The sequence below is a fragment of the Scyliorhinus torazame genome, chromosome 9, assembly GCF_047496885.1.
Source record: "Scyliorhinus torazame isolate Kashiwa2021f chromosome 9, sScyTor2.1, whole genome shotgun sequence".
NCBI classification, from domain to species: domain Eukaryota; kingdom Metazoa; phylum Chordata; class Chondrichthyes; order Carcharhiniformes; family Scyliorhinidae; genus Scyliorhinus; species Scyliorhinus torazame.
In genome coordinates this window covers 269,650,943-269,670,781 of record NC_092715.1, presented here as the reverse complement: position 1 = coordinate 269,670,781, position 19,839 = coordinate 269,650,943, and the positions used below count along the sequence as shown (strand labels likewise).

Here is a 19,839-nt window from a genome sequence, read left to right as displayed (position 1 = left end):
GCGAACGTATAATTAAATGAGCTGTACAGCTCCTTTAAACCTGCTGATCTGGATCTCGCCCAGTGAGGGCGAGGCCCAGATTGCAACGTGTTGATAGATTCCGTTGAATCTCGCGAGGAGTTTCAAGTGTCGCAAATCTCGCAAGAGGCATCTCATGAGATTCAACGGCCCAAGGGCTCTCTCATTTCAGACCAAGATGAGGGGAATTCTTATCTCTCAGAGCGTTGTGAGTCTGTGGCAGTGTAGGAGGGTCAATGGATATTTTTAAGAAGGAGGTAGATATATTCTTACCTAACAAGGGAATCAAAGGGTTATGGGAATAGGGGGAATGTGACGTTGAGGCCACAGTCGGATCAGGCAGGATTTTATTGAATGGCGGAACAGATTTGAGGGGCTGAATGGCCCTCTCTTGCTCCTAATTGGAATGTTCGTATGTTCTGTTTAAGCCATGAATTAATCTGTCGCGTGGGTTTACTGAACATTAAAAAAGCTGTATGCTTCAGACGAATGCACAATGATCCAATTTCTATATCCATTTGGTGTCTATAATTATGAGTAATCACGCAATTGAATAACCAGCAATCTGCTGTAATTTTCACTGAAACCTCCTGTAAAGTGCACAGAGATGCTGTCTCAGGAGGTAAACTGTCTATTGGACTATCTTGCTTCTCATTTTACTGCCAATCGCCTGCAACCTTGTCTCATGGACTCAATCATCCTCTGCAGATTAGTTCTTTTATCGTCCATTAACAGGGACTGAAGTGACAATAATTCAGTCACCTTAGTTATGTCGCTGATGTTAATATTAATGAGGTGTTTTAATGTACCTTTGTGCAGAGCAGAATTTCATTACTGACATCCCATAACACATTTCCAATAGCTGATGAAGGTAAGGGTATCTAATCGTGAATTAACAAAATGCTCTGGGTCTTGCTGTATCAAAGGATTTTTTGTTTTGTAATGGACACTTTCCCGACGACATAGTAATCCGTAGTTTTTTCAGTCAATAGTTTAATCCTTTATGTTAATAAGCAGACTAATCAGGGTAGGCTGTGACTTTACGCAGTGATAAACAGATGATAGTGAATTGGCTGCCAATCTACATCACTCCCTATTTTGATTTCCACTGAGTGGTAGCTCACAGCATACGCCTGAGAAAAAATTGGATACTTGGCATCAGTTAAACTTTCACCGGCAGCAAGGTTAGAAATTCTTAAATGTCAGCAATCGCACTGAGTTGTATGACTGCGAGTATTAAAGTCTAGTCCAACAACTTTGCCCACTTGCTGGTGTGATGCTGCAAGAAGTTTCAACGTTAAGCTGAGTTTCAGGAGCGCAGAATTTTCCACGTTCTCTTTTGTCTCTCTAATGGCCTTTAAAAAAATGTACTTTTGTCCTTTCTTGTATTCATCCCACTGAGGGCCTTTCATCCTTCTCCACGGGGGATTTAAACAAACCATTTTCCCATCATTTTTAAAATAAATTTAGAGTACCCAATTAATTTTTCTAATTAAGGGGCAATTTAGCGTGGCCAATCCACCTACCCTGCACATCTTTGGGTTGTGGGGGCGAAACCCACGCAAGCACTGGGAGAATGTGCAAACTCCACACGGTCAGTGGCCCAGAGCCAGGATCGAACCTGGGACCTCAGCACCATGAGGCTGCAGTGCAAACCACTACGCCGAGGGCAGCACGGTAGCATAGGGGGCAGCACGGTAGCATAGTGGTTAGTTCTGTGGTTCACAGCGTCAGGGTCCCAGGTTCGATTCCCCGCTGTGTCACTGTCTGTGCGGAGTCTGCACGTTCTCCCCGTGTCTGCGTGGGTTTCCTCCGGGTGCTCCGGTTTCCTCCCACAGTCCAAAGACGTGCAGGTTAGGTGGATTGGCTGTGATAAATTGCCCTTAGTGACCAAAATGGTCAGGACGGGTTATTGGGTTTGGGTGGAAGTGAGGGCTTAAGTGGGTCGGTGCAGATTTGATGGGCCGAACGACCTCCTTCTGCACTGTATGTTCTATGTTCCCATCTTGGCTCACTTTTCATTTTCTTCCTCTCTTGTCTCTCCTTTGATTTTCTTCCCTTATTCCTCCTCTCCTCATGGCTGTGCCTCATGGCCGTTAGAGTTCCACAGGCTGTGCCCGCCCTGAGCCTGTGTGGCTATTCCTGTCCTCGGGAGCATCCGTATCCTTTCCCAGCAGGGTCATTTCGAAAACAGTCAAGAGAGGACTCCTGGAGAGAACATTCCCTTTCACATCCTCAGGATTCTCTGGTCATTCACCTAATTGTTGTGTAAGGATGTTGCTGTGAACAGTTTAGTGCCTGGAGGATGTGAAAGGTTTCACTTATTTTTTCTTCTTTCCATTACACATTGTAGCATCATAGAATAACATAACATAGAATCCATGCAATACAGAACGAGGCCATTCGGCCCATCGAGTCTGCACCAACCCTTTGAAAGACCACCCTACCTAGGCCCTATCCGCCGCCCTGTTACCTCACCCTAAGTGTCAATTTAGCATGGCCAATCCACCTAATCTGCACATCTTTAGGCTGTGGGAGGAAATCGGAGCACCCGGAGGAAACCCACGCACACACGGGGAGAACGTGCAAACTCCACACAGACAGTCACGAGGTGGGAATTGAACCTGGGTCCCTGCCGCTGTGAGGCAGCGGTGCTAACCACTGTGCCATCGTGCCACTCTATGTATAATCTGTGCTTTAACAATTTACATATTCCCCTTGTTGTCCCTGTGTAGTAAGGTTTTGGATTCAGGTTTTTGAGCAGTTCCCAATCTTTGCTCTACCCTAAAACACGGGATAGGAAAAGATGACTTAAGACAATTGCTCAAGTTGCCTACAGCCCTGCCCTGGGTTCTGTGGTCTCCTTAAATAAGGATATCCTGTGTGTTATTATTCATAACACAGTCATGTTTGTACGTGCATTAGAAAGTGCCTATCCCAAACTCTGATGTAATTAGACAAGAAGAGTTGCTGGAAAGCGTTGAGGCTGAATCCACTGTGGATCTTGATACCTGTTGCTTGGGAAGGCCCTGCAGTGAAACCTAAATGTTCCTCGGTGAATTTTCTAGTTAAACCACCAATATTTATACACATGGACTCAACTAAATAACACACATGAGTTAGAGTGTAACACTCCTAGTTTTTTCCCCATTTGGGGCAGCGCGGTGGCACAGTGGTTAGCACTGTTGCCTCACAGCGCCAGGGACCCGGGTTCGATTCTGACATCGGCTGACTGTGTGGAGTCTGCACGTTCTCCCCGTGTCTGCGTGGGTTTCCTCTGAGTGCTCCTGTTTCCTCCCACAGTCCAAAGATGTGCGGGTTGGATGGATTTTGGGGGGTTTTCAGCACCATGGCGGCAATCCTGCACATGAATTTGGAGCCGGGTCCCCTGGGGGCCATATTCGGGGTGTTGGACTGGCCAGAGTTGCAGACGGGAGCGTGGGCAGAAAGTTATCCTTTGCCTTAGCAAGAGAACTCAGAGTGAGATAAGGAGAAACGTCTTTACTCAGAAAGATGTTGGGATTTGGAATGTACTTCCTGGGAGAGTGCTGGAGGTGCATTACATAGGATGTTTCAAAAGAGAGCTGGATATATATTTGAAAGTGAAGAATTTAGAGGCTACAGAGATAGGGCTGGAGAATGGGACCAGCTGGGTTGCTCTTTTGGAAGCCGGTGCAGACACGATGGGCATCCTGTGCTGTAAACAACAAACAAGCCTCATTGATTGCTTGCAGGTGGGTTCTGTTGGGGTGGAGGTCAGCTTCTCCACCCTGTGCCTTGGAATGGCCGGGGGATCTAATGGAGTTCTCACATCTTGAAATGGTGACATTTTCCCGCAAGGGGGTAAATGAGGGGTTTCAGAAGAGATGGGGTTTGTTTATTTTGCATTTCGGAGAGCTAGTTACCGTCAACTACCGGGGGGAGGGTGCTGCGGTTGGTGTAGGGGTTATTGTGTGCGGGGGTGTCATGTTTTTGTTTTGCTTTGTAAAGTGTTAAAATGGTAAAAATTTGAATAAAAATACTTTTCAAAAAGAAAAGATGACTTTAACAAATGCAATACATTTCCTTGCATTTAAATCAGAATGGTAATGAGTTTAAATAAATGCATGAGATTAAATAAATCGAGTCTCTCTTTCTTTTATCTTGAGATGTAAACTTTGCTGGTTACGCCAATATAATATTGTCCATCTCTAATTGCCCCTGGGCATTTGGTGGTGAGCCGTTGCTTTGACCGCTGCAGTCCATGAGGTGTAGCCATGATGTGGAGGTGCCGGCGTTGGACTGGGGTGGGTACAGTAAGAAGTCTTACACCAGTATAAAGTCCAACAGGCTTGTTTCAAATCACTAGCTTTCGGAGCGCTGCTCCTTCCTCAGGCCTGAAAGCTAGTGATTCGAAACAAACCTGTTGGACTTTAACCTGGTGTTGTAAGGCCTCTTACATGTGGTGTAGGTACACCCACTGTGCTGTTAGCAAGAGGGTTCAAGGGTTTTGCCGCAGCAACAGTGAAGGAACGGCGATATATTTCCAAGTCAAGGTGGTGTATGACCTGAAGCTGGTGTTCTCAGGTGTCTTTTATCCTATTCTTCTCTGTGAAGACAGTAATATTGGGCAGCACAGTGGTTGGCACTGTTGCTTCACAGCGCCAAGGAACCCGGGTTTGATTCCCGACTTGGGTCACTGTCTGTGCGGAGTCTGCACGTCCTCACCGTGTCTGCGTGGGTTTCCTCCGGGTGCTCCGGTTCCCCCCCCCACACAAGTCCCAAAAGACGTGCTGTTAAGTGAATTGGACATTCTGAATTCTCCCTCTGTGTACCCGAACAGGCGCCGGAGTGTGGCGACTAGGGGCTTTTCACAGTAACTTCATCGCAGTGTTTTTTATTTTTCTAAAAAAAATTTTAATGGTACATCAAAATAAACTTTATTGCTAACATAGGATTAAATTAACTTTAACATTATAAAAGAAATAGCTTGCAATGGCCAGTTAAAGAATACTTAACAATAAAATGAAACATTGTAACTCCTAACTACTATCTTTTTATCTCCAATCAAGCAAAACCCGCCTCATGTCCAAACCCACTTTTAAATACAGTTAGCATACCCAGAAATACTTGCTGTACAGAGATTTCTTGGATAAACTGCTTTGAGAGAGAAAGATCCTTCGGGAAATAGCCTGCAGGTTCTTTACTATGTCAAACTGAAGTTTAACTTCCCAACATTTGGCAAATAAATCCTGTTTTTTTTAATAAACATATTTTATTCAAACTTGTATCAAAGTAGTTACAGCAAATAACCACCCCAGGAAACATTCTTCCTAACAATCAACTATACAGTTTGTACAGTTTTATTTCCTTTTTCACCCCCCTCCCCATCACCGAGACCCCCCCACCCCCCTGCGACGAACAGCTCCTCAAACACGGTTAGAAACATCCCCTACCTTTTCTCAAACTCCCCTGCTGAGCCCCTTAACTCTTACTTTATCTTCTCCAACCGCAGGAAGTCGTACAGGTCACCCAACCATGCTGCTACCCCCGGTGGCGATGCCGACCGGCACTCCAGCAAAATTCACCGCCGTGCAATCAGAGAGGCGAAGGCCAAGACATCGGCCTTCCTCCTCTCCATGAGCTCCGGCTTCTCTGAAACCCCAAATATCGCCACCAAAGGGTCCGGGTCCACTCCCTCCTCTACTATCCTGGCTAAGACCGCCAACACTCATCTGCTATCCCCTGAAAGAACCCACTCATTCTCGCCCGAGTCATATGCACCCTGTGCACCAACTTAAACTGTAGCAGGCTCATCCTTGCACAAGAGGAGGTCCCGTTTACCCTAAGCAGTGCCTCACTCCATACTCCCCAATTGATCTCCATTCCCAACTCCGCTTCCCATTTCTCCTTGATCCTCACCACCCGCTCGCCTCCCTGCTCCCCCAGCCACTTATATATATCCCCAATTCTTCCCTCCTCTTCCACATCCGGAAGCAGCAGTCGCTCCAGCAGGGTGTATTCCGGCAATCTAGGGAACCCCTTCCAGACCTTTTGTGCAAAGTCCCTAATCTGTAGATACCTGAACTCACTCCCCCTCGGGGTAGTGAGGGGCTGGTTTAGCACAGGGCTAAATCACTGGCTTTGAAAGCAGACTAAGGCAGGCCAGCAGCGCGGTTCAATTCCCGTACCAGCCTCCCCGAACAGGCGCCGGAATGTGGTGACTAGGGGCTTTTCACAGTAACTTCATTTGAAGCCTACTCGTGACAATAAGCGATTTTCACTTTTTCATTTCATTTTCATTTTTTATCTCTACCCTCTCCCTTAGCTCCTCCAGACTGGCGAACCCTTCCTCCAAATACAAATCCCTCACCTTGACCAGCCCCACTTCCCTCCACCTCCTGTATACACTATCCATCCCCCCTGGCTCAAACCCATGATTCTTGCACAGCGGCGATAGCACCGACATCCCTTCCACCCTAAAATGCCTCATCAGCTGATTCCATATCTTCACCATGGACTGCACCACTGGGCTCCCTGAATACCTACTCAGAGCCATTGGCAATGCTGCCGTCACCATAGCCCTCAAACTGGACCCCTTACAAGATTCCTCCTCCATCCTAACCCACTCTACCCCTTCTCCTTCCCACCACTGCCGCACCTTGTCCACATTCGCCGCCCAATAATAATGAAGCAGGTTTGGCAACACCAACACTGGCCTCTGCCTCTGTAGCAGGGTCCTCCCCACCCTCGGCACCTTCCCCGCCCATACAAAGTCAGAGATGATTGTGTCCGCTTTCCGAAAAAAGTCCTTTGGTATAAAGATTGGGAGAGCCTGAAGAATAAACAAGAACCTTGGCAGAATATTCATTTGCACCACTTGGACCCTCCCCGCCAACGTTAAGTGCAGTGTATCTCACTTCTTAAGATCCTCCCTGGCCTCCTCCACCAGCTTTGTTAAGTTCCACTTATGGAGCCCCGTCCATTCCCTCGCTACCTGAATCCCCAAATACCTAAACCTATCCCTCGCTACCGTAAATGGCATCCCCCCTAAATTAGCCCGCTGTGCTAGCTCATTTTCATTGCAGTGTTAATGTAAGCCTACTTGTGACACTAATACAGATTATTATTTTTAAGGAGTACAGCAAGGTCAGAATGAGAATAATTCTTGAATGGAGAAATCTGGGGCCACTGATAACTTGTTTAATTATGCAGATTTACCTGTATTGGTAACAGTGCACCGACCAATGTAACAACAAAGGTGCATTTCCTGGTCAAAAATGATGACCATCCCTACCACTGATTGCTCAATTCCTATTGGGATCTTTTGAGGCACCCAGGGGGTGTGACTGTCACTATGTAAATGAAAATTCATTCATTATTTGTTATTGTATTGTGGAGCATAATTTATTTTGAAACAGAACTAAGTTTGGATTTGAGAAGAGACACGGACAGATAATTTTAAGGCATTTTTGTTTGGATGGATAAAATACTGGAATCTAAATACACACGGACATAAATCAGAATTTACATGCCTGCCCAAAGTTTTCCATTTGCTTTGAGCGACTGAAAGTCCAATGCACGGTATTTTTAATCTTGTTTACTAATCTCTGAAGAGATCTGAGCGTGACAGCTCGGGTTCTGAGGCAATTCAAACTGGACTTGTTTATTTTGTAAGGTCTGCCTGCCACATGTTTTCTATAATTTTTGTTTTGGTACAGTTAGTGTTCCCAAAGAGTGCGATGATGTCTCCCTCACTTCCTGTAGGTGTCTGTTGTGGAGCTCGCCTGGTCACGTTACTCTATCCCTTGCTTCAGTTAGTTTCCTGGAACAGTCAGTTCACAAGCCCAGCGCTTGGAGAGAGGGTTTTAAATCTGGCTCTGCCTGGATCATCTATCTCCGTGTCTGCAAGTGAGAGAGGGGGGGGGGGGGGGGGTGCAGAGTTTGCAGCGAGGGGCCTGAGCTACCCAGATGATGGTAAGTGTCAGTTAGGCTATCTTACAAGACGAGAAGGCGAATGTGAATGGTTGTAGAGATCACCTTATGTCATACCACCGAGCGGTGTTAACATTCTCCTGTGCATTCCGGTGAGTGAACTCTCTTCGCAGCAACTACACAGGTTCCCGGACCAGCAGTGGCCAAGTACCTACTGCCCCTGACACACGTCTTGTGCCTAAGAATTAGTTGCATGTTGAGTGAGCAGGGCACCTGTGTATATAAATATACACAGGGTCAGAGACAACCCATCCACAGAATGATGTTAGTGTCACAAACATTGCCTGCCTCCCCATTGGTAAACATCGATGAGGGAAGCTATTCGGCTTATGTAGTCCATCTCCCTGCAGAACCCCCCCCCCCCCCCCCCCCACCCGCTCATCTCCAATCATTCCAGAAAGCTTACCTCCCAGACTCTGGACCATTCCCGATATACATCAGCCCTTGTGGAGAACAACTTCCTCACATTAGACCAGAGTTTAAGTCTCCTGTTTATATAGTCATGGTTTCATTCGAAACAGTGCTCAGGATAGCCCCTTCTATTCCATTTATATAACTGTAAGGACCACCCCGCATTTGGCTCCTTCCTCAAGACACAGGAGTGGAAGTTTTGCGAATCTTTGCTCCTAACTCTGAGGACCAGTCTGGGTCTCAGTCCTGTCTCCAGGAGCTGGGGCTTCCCAACGTCTCCGGTGGCCAAGGTCTGGGAGGGGCTTCCCTTTGAACAATGATTCCATCCACTGCCACTTCATTAATGTCCTGCCCTTGTGTTTGTTTTGTAGTCAGGACGAATGGACATTTCTTACATTTATATCGTGGCCAAGGGTAATAGAATGATACAGCACACTAGGAGGCCATTCGGCCCATCGTCGCCTGTGCTGGCCCTCTTGGTGAAGCTATTTCAGGCAGTGTGTTCCAGATCAAAACTCATTGTGTAAAAATATACTTCATCACGTCACCTCTGGTTGCAGCCCCCTTTTCATGATTGACATATATGTTCAGTCATGGGTTAGCATTTCCCCGAAACTTAGTTCATCTTTGCTCACTTGGTGAAGGATGAGCAGGTTGGAGATCCTCCTGCAGAATCTGCTCCTGATGTGTAAGCTCACTGGAGTGGGTGTCTCCACCTGTTTCCTTACCTTCAGACCTATGTCTGCTGGACTGTGGAGTTTGGAACGAGTGTCAAGGCTTTTCATAGCGCCAAGCACTGCCACAACATGTTGATGCAATCCTCAAGGCAGCTCTCCCAATCTGCCTTCCTAACTGTGGCAGCAAACCCGCAGAAATCTGGAATTCAAAGCCTGATGGTGACCATGAAACCATTGCCAATTGTCCTAAAAATAATCTGTCGTCCTTACCTGGTCTGGCCTAAATGTGACTATGCCCTCAGGGATGGGGAATAAATGCTGGCACAGCCAGCGATGGCCACATCCCATAATGGAAAGAAAAAGCTCGCACAGTATTTTCTTAAATACAGTGGGCTGAGCAGGTGGCTTGTAATGCAGAACAAGGCCAGCCGCGTGGGTTCAATGCCCGTACCGGCCTCCCCGAACAGGCGCCGGAATGTGGCGACTAGGGGCTTTTCACAGTAATTTCATTGAAGCCGACTTCTGACAATAAGCGATTTATTATTATTATTATTATTATTATTATTAACGATTACTTAAAGAAATCTTGATGGCGTTTGGCAGGAAAGTACCAACCTACCCGACTTCAAATGGAGCTGTGAAAGTTTGGATATATCTCTTGCATCCTCCGGAATTAATGTAATGTTCAAGATATAACCTGCTCATTGCACTTCAAGCATCAGCATGGTATTTTCAAGTTTAAACACTGCTGATTTAGTAACATAACTCAACATTCTGTTCACAATGATATTCATGTCTTCTTAATCTTTTTGTCACTCGGGTAAGCAGTCTGTGTGCATATACTTCACAATTGGAATATCATTTAAACCTACAACTTCAGTTTTGTATCTAACGGGGAGCATCCAGAATTTGGCTGAAGTTAACCAGACTAGCCCCTATTTGGAATGTTTTATCTGTTGAAGGCACAATACAATGTTTATTATGGTTTGTTGAAGGAATGTGGCTGTTGCCGACAAGGCCAACGTTTATTGTCTACCCTAATTGCCCTTGAGTAGGTATCAGTGAGCTGCTGAACCACTGGGGTATGTGTAGTATGGGTAGACCAAAGGGACGAGAACACCAGGATTCTGATCCAGCAACAGTGATGCTATATTTCCAAGTCAGGATGGTGTGGGACTCAGGAGTGCTCACAAACGTTAGTGTTCCCATGCATCAGCTGTCTTTCTAGGTGGTACAGGATGAGGGTGAGGTACCCTCAATAATGACACTTAGAGATTAAACTGTAAAGAAGGCTTTATTAGGCTAATAACTATGCTACAGCTAGAGACGAGAGCTGACTGCTGCACAGCCCATGAGGCAGCCCTTTATGTATGGCTCCCAGATGGGCGGAGCCAGAGGCGGAGTCCCCAGGGTTCCAAGCCCGTCTTAAAGGGGACATCACCTTACATGATGATAAGGCAGTAACCGTTCATCACAGAGGGTTTGGACGATGCTGTTGAAGCAGCCTTGACACTAAGCAGTGAATCTTGTAGATGGCACACATTACAGCCACTGTGGTCATAGAGGGAGGGAATAAAGGTGGTGGAAGGGAGAGCAATCAAGCGGGCTGCTTTGTCCAGGATGGTGTTGAGCTTGTGTGTTGTTGGAGCTGCACTCATCCAGGCAAGTGGAGAGTATTCCCTCACACTCCTGACTTGTGCTTGTAGATGGTTTCAGTGAATCAGGAGGTAAGTTACTACCTGCAGAATTACCAGCCTCTGACCTGCTTTTGTAGCCACAGTATTTATATGGCTGGGTCAGTTCAGTTTCTGGTCAATGGTAACCCCCAGGATGTTGATCATGGGGGATTCAGTGATGGTAATGTCACTGAATGCCAAGGGCAGATCATTACATTCTCTCCTGCTGGAGATGATCATTTTCTGGAACAAGTGTGGCACAAATGTTACTTGTCACCTATCCACCCAGGCCCTTTGTTGGGATGTCTTGCTCGGTATGGCTGCAGCAAATGGAAACTGTTGTTGTGGGCTTAATTTTAAAAGCATTCATTTTAAATCCCGCATTCACAGGGTTTATCTATCCCTTAATGTTTCCTGCTCAATTATAAATCACATCTAACCTCAATAGCAAATGATCACCTGGCAGCATCCAGAATGACAGCCACCTTTTCTAGTGGCAATAGAGATTGTTTCATGTCTCCCTATTTATACTTAGGAACATTATTTTAAAATGGGAATCTACTGTACCTACAGAACTAGTTCATTTTGTGATAGTGAAGAAGAGGGATTTTTAAACTATGCTTGCAACCTTCAAGCACGGAATAGTGTCAGGGTGTAGGGTGCAATGCATAAGCTAGGTAATAAGTGCCAGGTGAGTACCACTTCACACACCAGTACCGTCTCTCCTCTTCAGCTAGTTGTTAGGAAAGTGAGAATTGGAGCTTTAATTGTTTAATAGACAACACTTATTGTTTGATAGATTGCACACACATATATAAAGGGGATGCAAGCGGCAATGTGGTGTTGGATATGAAGTGATTGTCGAACACAGTAAAATTGGAATTGAAGAAGTCATGACTTGTTTTCCAGTTTTTATTATTGAAACACCATCGGAACGCAACACTAGTGTCCCATTCCACAGGCAGTATAGAGACTTGAGTCAATCCTCTCTGCTTCCTGGTTGGCTCCAGAATACACTGCTCAAAACATTGTCCCAAATATACACCATGACCTCATTTCCAGGCAAACTTTTCCCATCTGATTTGCCCAATCTACATGTGGATTAAAGTCACCCATGATTATTGTGATATCTTTCTCACATGCCCCATGTATTCCTTCCTGCATACAGTGTTCCACAGTGTAAGTACTGTTGGAGAACCTATAAACTATTCCCACAAATGACCTCTTCCCTCTGCTATTTCTTATCTCTATCTAAACTGATTCAACATCTTGCTTTTTTGAGCTGAGGTCATCCCTTACGACTACTAATGACATCCTCATTTAGGAGAGCTACTACACCATCCTTTCCTACCTTCCTGTCTTTTTGAAATGTTAAATATCCTTCAACATTCAGGTCCTAGCCTTGGTCACCTTGCAACCATGTCTCTGTAATGGCTATCAGCTCATTCATATTTATTTCTATCCGTGCTAACAATTCATCCATTCAGATACAGAGCCTTTAACTCTGTCTTTTGACCATTTTTGCAATCAGCATTCCTTTCTTGATCAATGACACTACCAAAGTTGGATGTTCATTTAATTGCTCTTGGTTACATGTTGCCATTGTCGAATGGTTTCTATGCCTGGCTTCCTAACAGCAGTAACTTTTTAGCTCAAAGGTAACCTTATGTGAAGCATTGTGACACATTTATGTGAGATGTGACCATGTGCTATTTAAACAAAAACAATTTTGCACTAAGGAGAAGTTTATTTATTCAACACACAAAATATTTAAGAAATATGAAAAACAGAGTCATTGGTTCACATTAACAGTATAACATCCCACAACATCCCCAAATAGCTGTCAATCAGGAAATGGAAGGGAGGGAAGAACTCAAGAAAATTACAATCACCAAGGAAGTGGTACTGAGAGTATTATTGCAGCTGCAGGCTGACACGTCCCCAGGTCCGGATGGACTTCATCCTAGGGTCTTAAAAGAAACGGCTGTTGATATAGTTGATGAACTGGTTTTAATTTTCCAATATTCGGGGAAGATTCCATTAGGTTGAAAAATAGCTCCTTTATTCAAAATGAGAGGGAGTCAGAAAAACAGGCCAGTCAGCTTGACATCAGTCATAGGGAAAATGTAAGAAGATAATTTGAAGATATTATAATAGGGCATATAGAAAAATCCAAGGCAATCGCGCAGAGTCAACATGGTTTTGTGAGGGCAGCACGGTGGTGCAGTGGTAGCACTGCTGCCTCACGGCGCTGAGGTCCCAGGTTCAATCCCAGCTCTGGGTCACTGTCTGTGTGGAGTTTGCACATTCTCCCTGTGTTTGCATGGGGTTCACCCCACAACATAAACATGTGCAGGGTAGGTGGATTGAACATGCTAAATTGCCCCTTAATTGGAAAAAATGAATTGGGTAGTCTAAATTTATTTTAAAAAACATGGTTTTGTGAAAGGGAATCAGGTTTAACCTCTTGCCATTGACATCCTGGGAGGTCAATTCCAGTTAATATCTTTCTGAAGTTCAGGGGCGAAATTCTCCGGTATCGGCGCGATGTCCGCCGACCGGCGCCCTAAACGGCGCAAATCAGTCGGGCATCGCGCTGCCCAAAGGTGCGGAATGCTCCGCATCTTGGGGGGGCCGAGCCCCAACCTTAAGGGGCTAGGCCCGCGCTGGATGAATTTCCACCCCGCCAGCTGGCGGAAAAGGCCTTTGGTGCCCCGCCAGCTGGCGCGGAAATGACATTGCCGGGCGGCGCATGCGTGGGAGTGTCAGCGGCCGCTGACAGCATTCCCGCGCATGCGCAGTGGAGGGAGTCTCTTCCGCCTCCGCCATGGTGGAGACCGTGGCGAAGGCGGAAGGAAAAGATTGCCCCCACAGCACAGACCCGTCCGCGGATCGGTGGGCCCCGATCGCGGGCCAGGCCACCGTGGGGGCATCCCCGGGGCCAGATCGCCCCGCGCACCCCCCCCAGGACCCCGGAGCCCACCCGCGCCGCCTTGTCCCGTCGATAAGGTATGTGGTTTAATCCACGCCGGCGGGACAGGCATTTTAGCTGCGGGACTTCTGCCCATCCGGGCCGGAGAATCGCTGGTGGGGGGCAGTCAACCGGAGCGGCGCGATTCCCGCCCCCAGCGAATCTCTGGTGCCGGAGAATTCGGCAACCAGCGGGGGCGGGATTCACGCCAGCCCCCGGCGATTCTCCGACCCCTCTCGTCCCGGATCTCTGATGCTGTGAGGCAGCAGTGCTAACCACTGTGCCACCGTGCCGCCCCTGAGATTATTTTCTCTGGCAAGGTTGTCTACTTTTCTGCAGACACAGCATCGTTTCAGGTTTATTGCAAAGAGTCATGTGAGAGCACTTTAAGAAATGGGTGTTTAAGAAATGTACCTTTAAGAAATGGCTGTTTATCAGTGATGTCAGAGAGTGGGTGGAGCTGGGCTGTCTGTCAGCTTTTTACTTTTGTTTTTGGCTGTTTGCTGCTGCGTGTGTTTTTAGTTTCATTTTCTGAGCTGAATAGCTGCATTCACAGCCAGAAGGTGTATGAGTCTCTCTCTCTAATCTAAAGAATGTAAATTGATCTTTTGGTGATTTAAAACAAATAACTGCTCTCAGTAGTGACTTTAACCTGATGTGCTTCTGTTTAAAGGTTTTTCTAAGTCTTCTGGATGTTAAAAGGCCAGCTTACGGATTACTTAATGTTGTATTCTTTGGGGGTTGTATTTGAATTGATGGTTGCTAAGATGTTCACTGTTTGTTTCAAAAAGATTAACTTGAGTTCATAGAATAAACATTGTTTTGCTTTAAAAAATACTTTTCCATTTCTGCTGTACCACCTGTAGAGTGGGCCGTGTGCTCCCCATACCACAATCTATTAAACGTTGTGGGTCAGGGTAACTCCTTGATAGACTTTGGGATTCTCTAAACCCTGGCCCATAACACACAGGATTTGCTGGGCACTCACTAATTTCAGAATAATGGAGCGGTTCTTTCACTTCAGCAAGGAGGAGAGAGAGAGAGACATGGGGTAGGATTCTCCACTCCCGCGCCGAAGTGGCCGCATCATCGTGAACGCCGTCGAGGTTCACGACGGCGCGGAACGGCCCCGGTCCCGACCGATTCAGGCCCTGACAATGGGCCAGTATCGGGGCCGCATCATCTACACGCGCCAGGCCTTGTCGCCCGAGTAAAAGCGGCGCCGCATAGATGACGCGGCCGGCGCCGCATAACGGACGTCATCCGCGCATGCGCGAGTTGGCCGGTGCCAACCCGCGCATGCGTGGTTGCCATCCTGTCCAAATCCGCCCCGCAAGAAGATGGGGGACGGATCTTGCGGGGCCGCGGAAGGAAGGAGGTCCTCCTTCAGAGAGGACGGCCTGACGATCGGTGGGCACCGATCGCGGGCCACCCCACATTTGAGGTACCCCCCCGGTGCAGGATCCCCCCTCGCCCCCCCACAGGCCGCCCCCCCCAGCGTTCACGCACCGCCCACGACTGCAGCGACCAGGTGTGGACGGCGCCGGGGGGAACCCGCCGTTTTGGGCTGGCCGCTCGGCCCATCCGGGCCTGAGAATAGCGGGGGTGCCGGAGAATCGCCATTTTGGGTGTCTCCGGCGATTCTCCAGCCTGCGGCCCGCGAAACTCGACCGGGCCGTTCCCGCCGCTTGGGAGAATCGCGGGAGGGCGTCGGACCGGCGTCCCCTGAAATTTTGGCGATTTCTGGTGATTCTCCCAACCGGCGTGGGAGTGGAGAATCGCACCCAGTTTTCCTTTCCACTTCAAAGGTGTGAACAATTATGCTAAGTTCTCTCAGAAAGCATCACACAGGAACCAATCACTGATCATTGTCAGGCGAACACTGTCCCCGGACAATCCACCGGTTTCCAATTAACCAATCAAACCAACTCCCTCCAAAGCTGGTTCCTAAGTTCCACTCGGTGCCGAAGAATGTGGCTTCTCCTTTCCAAAATACAAAACCTGGGAACACAGTGTCCTGACAAGCAGGCTGCTACAACTTTGAGTCTTGTGCTTAAAGGTACATCCCGATTATTGGTCCGCAGGCCAAAATAATCAAATAAGATCAAAGGAAATAAACAGGAAGGACTCTTGGACAATTTATTGGCGTTCTTTGATGAAGTCACATGTGTTGTGGATAAAGGGGAACCGGTGGATGTACTGTACTTAAGATTTCTGGAAGGCATTGGATAAGATGCAACATTAAAGGTTATTGCAGTAAATAAAAGCTCATGGTGTAGGGGGTAACATATTGACATGGGTTGAAGATTGGCTCGCTAACAGGATACAGAGAGTAGGCATAAATGGGTCATTTTCTGCTTGGCGGGAGGTAATGAGTAGCGTTCCTCTGGGATCAGTACTGGAGCCTCAACGTTTTACAACTTATTTAAATGACTTGAATGAAAGTATAATAGCTACATTTTCTAATGGCACAAAGGGAGACTGGAAAGATAATTGTGCATAGGACAGATGAAGGCTGCAAGAGGATGGCGATAGGTTAAGTAGGCAAGGATCTGGAAAATGGAGTGTAATGTGGGAAAATGTGAAATCGTCCATTTTTGTAGGAAGAATAAAAACGAATCCTATGTTCTAAATGATGAAAGGTTGCAGAGCTCTGACGTGCAGAGGGATCTGGGTGGCCTAGTGCATGAATAATAAAAGGTGAGTATACAGATACAGCAAGTAATTAGGTAAGCTAATAGAATATTATTGTTTATTTGTGAGGTAAATTGAATACAAAATTAGGAAAGTTATGCTTTAGTTACACAGCGCAATAGTGAGACCACATCTGGAAAACTGTAAACCCATTGGTCACCTTAATTAAGATAGTAGACTGATACCTGGAATGGGCAGGTTGTCCGACAAGGACAGGTTGGACCAGTCAGGCTTGTATCTATTGGAGTTTAGAAGAGTAAGAGGTGACTTGAATTTTTCTTCTCTCACAGGGTAGTGAGCCTCTTCCTCAAAAGGTGTTGGAAGATGAGTCGGTGAATATTTTCAAGGCAGGGGTAGATAGATTCTTGATAAGCAAAGCGGGGGGGGGGGGGGGGGTGGGGGGGGGTGATAGTTTATTGGGGGTGAGTGGGAATAAGGAGTTAAGGTTACAATCAGATCAGCTATGATGTTATTGAGTGGCAGGGCAGGCGGAGGGGCCGAGTGGCCTATTCCTGCTTCTAATCTGTACGTTCGCAATAACTGAATTCCATTTTTATTGTGTGAGAATGCTGGATTATGTTGCAGATTTCTGCTAGCCATTTTACACAATTCTGTTCAGGTTTTACATGAAAACTGCAAATCTATGGCCATGGTGACAAGTTGCAGGGTTTCCAGTTTCCAAGATGAGCTCTCTAGTTAATTGATGACACTAGTTTCCACAGACAGAGGAATAATACTTGATGCCGATGGGAACTGACTGCTATACCAGTGGACCGTCACCAGAAATGGACACAGAGTTCAACAGCAATTGCTTCACCTGCTTTTTAAAAAAAAGCGTGTGCAGGTTTCAAACGTTTGAGATGATCGGTCATTTTTCTTTTTTCATGGATCGATTTTGCGAACAGACTGACCTGTTTACAATGACCTTGTAACCTCAGCGGGAAAAAGCCACAACTTTTAATTCCAGAAGCTGTTGATTTCTGACAACACATTTTTTCACAAGGAAAATCCACCCCCTGAAATGATATAGGACGTGACTGCAGTCAAAGGTTCTCCATGTTGCACCTTCAAAGAAATTAAGCGCAGAGAGGATGCTATTTTTAATTCTTAGATTAATGTTTCTCGGATGTGGCTTTTGGGTATTTGTGGGAACTCCAGTGGCCTGTTCATGTAATTTCCCACTTGCCCTGTAGGAGGCAGACAACATGGACCAAAATCCAGGTGAGACTCAGTTGGGCCAGAAGTCCAATTAATTCATTTCCTACAATGTGGGAGATTGGTGGCAGATTTGGAGTGTCTAGTCTGTCATGGGTGTAATTGAGAACTGAAGTGACGGGAATAAACGCAGTGGCAAAGCACTGGGACTGCTCTCCTGCCTCTGACCTGGTCCACTTTTGCCTCTGCCAACCAGGACTATTGGCCTGTGGCACCTGTTTAACATTTTAACTTACTTTTCACATATTCATTCACTCACTGTTAAGATTCTGCCCCCACCCCTGACTCTGATCAGGCTTTTCATGTCCTAAGAATTTTTGGCATTAAAAAAATAATCTCCTAGCCTCCCACTTGGGTGCTTGGCTGATGCTCTCCAGTGTGTGCCCCTTAATTACAGTCGCCACCAGCTCATATCATTCTGCAGACCCCATCCCCCCCACCCATCAGAGTTTCTGTACAAACCTTCAATACAAAGCCAGTCTGAATCTCCCCTCAGCAAACCCCCACCAGAGAGTGGTTAAAGATGACTCTAGCCCTGTGACAACAGGCTCAGCTGGTGGTGCCCCGGTACATTGAGAGCTGGGTGATTAACTGGGCATTGTGGCAAACACTGAGGGAGAGGGAGGTGGAGCTGCCCCACACTGATAGGCGGCTCCTGCTCTATGGAGTGGAGATGCTGCTGAATATCCAGGGCAGCCTCTTGCTGTTCATTGTGTGGTAGACAGACAGCGAGGCACAGAGAGGTACAGAGCCACAGGCACTGAGAGACAGGCACAGAGAGACACGCACAGGCACAGAGAGACAGGCACAGAGAGATACACAGAGACAGGCACAGAGAGACAGGCACAGAGAGGCACGCACAGGAACAGAGAGACAGGCACAGAGAGACACACAGAGACAGGCACAGAGAGACACACAGAGACAGGCACAGAGAGACAGAGAGAGACAGGCACAGAGAGACAGAGAGAGACAGGCACAGAGAGACAGATACAGAGAGACAGAGAGACAGGCACAGAGAGACAGGCACAGAGAGACACACAGAGACAGGCACAGAAAGACAGAGAGAGACAGGCACAGAGAGACAGAGAGAGACAGACACAGAGAGACACAGAGAGACAGGCACAGAGAGGCACACAGAGACAGGCACAGAGAGACAGAGAGAGACAGACACAGAGAGACACAGAGAGACACACAGACACAGTCTGCCTTTACAAACCTCCCAGTCTGAGTTGCCCATAGCCCACAATGTTCAGCTTCATTCCTGGCGTTTAATTCAGCCCCCAGCACTGGAGCAACAGGAGGGTTCGCAGCTGGAGGGGTGTTTGTAATGCGGGTGGTGCAAGATCTAAAGACCCGTCTCTCCCTGGTCGCGGTGATTGATTAATCCGGCCACTTCCACCCAGGACTCGGTAAGAACCATCCATCCTTCGTTATCTGGTATCTCTCCATGTGGCTGCTGCTGTGTTTTGTTCCAACAACCTGTCTGGGAGGGAGGTGGATTATTAACCTGTCTGGGAGGGAGGTGGATTATTAACCTGTCTGGGAGGGAGGTGGATTATTAACCTGTCTGGGAGGGAGGTGGATTATTAACCTGTCTGGGAGGGAGGTGGATTATTAACCTGTCTGGGAGGGAGGTGGATTATTAACCTGTCTGGGAGGGAGGTGGATTATTAACCTGTCTGGGAGGGAGGTGGATTATTAACCTGTCTGGGAGGGAGGTGGATTATTAACCTGTCTGGGAGGGTGGTGGATTATTAACCTGTCTGGGAGGGAGGTGGATTATTAACCTGTCTGGGAGGGAGGTGGATTATTAATCTGTCTGGGAGGGAGGTGGATTATTAACCTGTCTGGGAGGGAGGTGGATTATTAATCTGTCTGGGAGGGAGGTGGATTATTAAACACGGCACAGTCTGCTTCCCCAGACAGCAGCAAGTTTTAGTGCCTGTTTAAAGCCACATGTGAGAAGCACTAGCCGCTGATGTGAGTGTGTGCTGATGCTGAGTGTGTGCTGATGCTGAGTGTGTACTGATGTGAGTGTGTGCTGATGTGAGTGTGTGCTGGTGCTGAGTGTGTGCTGATGTGTGTGCTAATGTGAGTGTGTGCTGACGTGAGTGTGTGCTGGTGCTGAGTGTGTGCTGACGTGAGTGTGTGTTGATGTGTGTGTGAGCTGATGTGAGTGTGTGCTGACGTGAGTGTGTGCTGA

General features: G+C 47.2%; 1 protein-coding gene across 2 annotated transcripts in view; it reads left to right on the top strand.

Moving 5' to 3' along the window:
• Positions 1–7,862: 7,862 nt before the first annotated feature.
• Positions 7,863–19,839, top strand: part of LOC140429915 (MOB kinase activator 3B) — a 220,385-nt gene continuing 208,408 nt past the window's right edge. The window contains exon 1 of one of the 2 annotated variants that reach the window (XM_072517485.1): positions 7,863–7,974. The gene's annotated coding sequence lies outside the window, so the exon portion shown is untranslated. Of the gene's footprint in view, positions 7,975–18,289; positions 19,046–19,839 lie in introns of those variants that run through there. The other variant, XM_072517484.1, reaches the window with a different exon arrangement.